Source organism: Galeopterus variegatus, unplaced genomic scaffold (assembly GCF_000696425.1).
Source record: "Galeopterus variegatus unplaced genomic scaffold, G_variegatus-3.0.2 Scaffold11613, whole genome shotgun sequence".
NCBI lineage: Eukaryota > Metazoa > Chordata > Mammalia > Dermoptera > Cynocephalidae > Galeopterus > Galeopterus variegatus.
Genome location: NW_007737724.1, coordinates 15,105 through 18,222, shown reverse-complemented (window position 1 = coordinate 18,222; position 3,118 = coordinate 15,105). Strand labels below are relative to the sequence as shown.

General features: G+C 58.5%; 1 protein-coding gene across 1 annotated transcript in view; it reads right to left on the bottom strand.

Annotated features, from left to right (window-relative positions):
* Positions 1–3,118, bottom strand: part of COIL (coilin) — a 24,933-nt gene that overhangs the window by 8,088 nt on the left and 13,727 nt on the right. The gene's annotated exons all lie outside the window — the stretch shown is intronic.

The following is a 3,118-nucleotide window of genomic DNA, read 5'->3' as shown; positions in this document are numbered from 1 at the left end:
AAGTGTGTATGTCTAAGCTGATTAGAAAAAAATAACTAAAAAAATTAAACTCATCATTCTCATTCTATATTATTCCCAACTGTAAGGAAAATAACACTGGGAGACCTCACAGTTAAACCATTAAAAAGTTTACATTTGGAGGATCCAATCAAGATGGCAGAATAGACGGACCGCAGCACCACTCTCTCCCACAAATCAAGCAAATTTACAAGTATAAAAATGTAACATCAGCCAAGCCGGGGCCGCAGGAGCTCAGGGGAAGAGGAGGAGAGACCTACAGAGTTCATGAAGGTGGGAGAAGCCACGATGAGAGAAAGAAAAAGCTGCTCTGAGCATTTCGGGCCGCGTCTGCTTTAAGGCTCGAGCTGATAAGTGCATGGAGCAGGAGCCGGCAGAAGCCGCAGCTGTGCCCTTCAGATGGAGTTGCTTGGAGGCGGCAGGGGAGAGGAGAGCCTTGGTGGTCCCCAGGACAGCAAGACCACTAATAGGGTTCACGTGGACCCACACAGGAGTGAGGAGCCACAACAACCAGAAAATAGGAGCCACTCAGAGGCCGATGAGTCATCATCGCAAGGGACCTGCGCAGGGCCCGTCCCATGGGAAGTGTTTGAAGCACGGGCAGTAAGGGAGACAGGCCCACCGGGGTAACACTGAGACACAGCAAGGACAGCTGATCTGCCCCCCAATCAGCGCAGGACCACTCAGAGGAGACTGGTCAGTAATATAGGATTACAAGGGGTTTAGTTTGATGAAAAGACTCAGGCCCAGATCAGAGATTCTACAGAACACAGATCCACCGGGTCTCTGGAGAGCCGGAAGTACCTATAAGGTCAACCATTAAACCCTGAGCTGCACAAAAAGCCTTCCCTAGGGAAACAGCAGCAAAGTAGCTATTTAAACAACCACACAGCTCAAGTACTGGTTCCCACAGGAAGTTCCCCTGTGTTAGAAGCAAAGGACAAAAAATTAGATCTGGCCCAGGCATACCACCAGCACCTTGGGGCCTGCCTAGGAACTGGAGGCTTGGATCTGGGGAGTGGACCCCACTCCCACTTCCAGGCAAACTGCACCAGTGCCTCGGGGCCAGCCTGGGGACCTGAAGCATGGAGAAGGGGACTGGACCCCCCTCCCAGAACCAGGCACACCACGCCAGCACCTTGGGGCCTGCCTGGGGACCCAAGGCAAGGAGAAGGGGACCAGACCTCTCTCCCACAACCAGGCACACTGAGCCAGCGCCTTGGGGCTCCCCCAGGGGCCCGGGGTATGGAGTTGTAGACCAGACAACCCTCCCACAACTAGGCACAACATGCCAGCATCTCGGAGCCCACCAGGGGACCCAGGGCATGGAGAAGGGGACTGGACCCCCCTCCCAGAACCAGGCACACCACGCCAGCACCTTGGGGCCTGCCTAGGAACTGGAGGCTTGGATCAGGGGAGTGGACCCCACTCCCACTTCCAGGCAAACTGCACCAGTGCCTCGGGGCCAGCCTGGGGACCTGAAGCATGGAGAAGGGGACTGGACCCCCCTCCCAGAACCAGGCACACCACGCCAGCACCTTGGGGCCTGCCTAGGAACTGGAGGCTTGGATCAGGGGAGTGGACCCCACTCCCACTTCCAGGCAAACTGCACCAGTGCCTCGGGGCCAGCCTGGGGACCTGAAGCATGGAGAAGGGGACTGGACCCCCCTCCCAGAACCAGGCACACCACGCCAGCACCTTGGGGCCTGCCTAGGAACTGGAGGCTTGGATCAGGGGAGTGGACCCCACTCCCACTTCCAGGCAAACTGCACCAGTGCCTCGGGGCCAGCCTGGGGACCTGAAGCATGGAGAAGGGGACTGGACCCCCCTCCCAGAACCAGGCACACCACGCCAGCACCTTGGGGCCTGCCTGGGGACCCAAGGCAAGGAGAAGGGGACCAGACCTCTCTCCCACAACCAGGGACACTGAGCCAGCGCCTTGGGGCTCCCCCAGGGGCCCGGGGTATGGAGTTGTAGACCAGACAACCCTCCCACAACTAGGCACAACATGCCAGCATCTCGGAGCCCACCAGGGGACCCAGGGCATGGAGAAGGGGACTAGCCCTCTCTCCCACAACCAGACACACTGCACCAGTGCCTCAGGGCCTGCCCAGGGACCTGAGGCATGGAGAAGGGTACTGGACCTCTCTCCCATAACCAGGCACACTGCACCAGTGCCTCAGGGCCTGCCTAGGGACCTGAGGCATGGAGAAGGGGACTGGACCTCTCTCCCACAACCAGGCACACCAAGCCAGCGCCTCAGGGCCCGCCCACGGTCCCAGGGCATGGAGAAGGGGGCTGGACCACCCTCCCACAACCAGGCACACCAAGCAAGTGCCTTGGGTCCCACCCAGTGACCCAAGGCATGAAGCCAGGAACCAGACCATCTTCACCACAACAAGGCACACCACACCAGTACCTTGGGGCCCACCCAGGGACCCAAGGCAAGGAGAAGGGCACTGGACCTCTCTCCCACAACCAGGGACACCGTGCCAGCACCTCGGGGCCCGCCCAGCTCAGAGGCATGCAGAAGGGGACTGGACCCTCCTCCCACACCAGGCACAAAATGCCAGCACCTCAGGGCCCACCTGGGTACCCGAGGCATGGATAAGGGGACCGGACCCTCCTCCCACAACCAGGCACACTGTGCCAGTACCTCGGGGCCTGCCAGGGACCCAGGACATAGAGAAGGGGACTGGACCCCTCTGCCAAAACCAGGCACATGGCGCCAGCACCTTGGGGCCTGCCCAGGGACCAGAGGCATGGAGAAGGGGACCAAACACACCCCACAATCAGGCATACTGCCAGTACCAAGGAGCATGCCAAAAACAGCACCTCCACGTGGGTGGCCCACCACAGCCACCACAATAACCATGGCTATTTCAAAAGCGGCTAGACGCCACAGCCACCACGCAGATGGTCTGCCAACCACTGCAGTGCATTCACACAAGAAGGGTCACCAGCAGAGACAAAGAAAAGAAGAGGATGTCTCTTTCCACAAAACCCATTTTAGAGTGACAGAAGAAGCATGTGCTCTAAGATAATATTGGGGGAACTGATCACATCTCTCAGCATTGGACAGATCATCTAGGCAACAAGT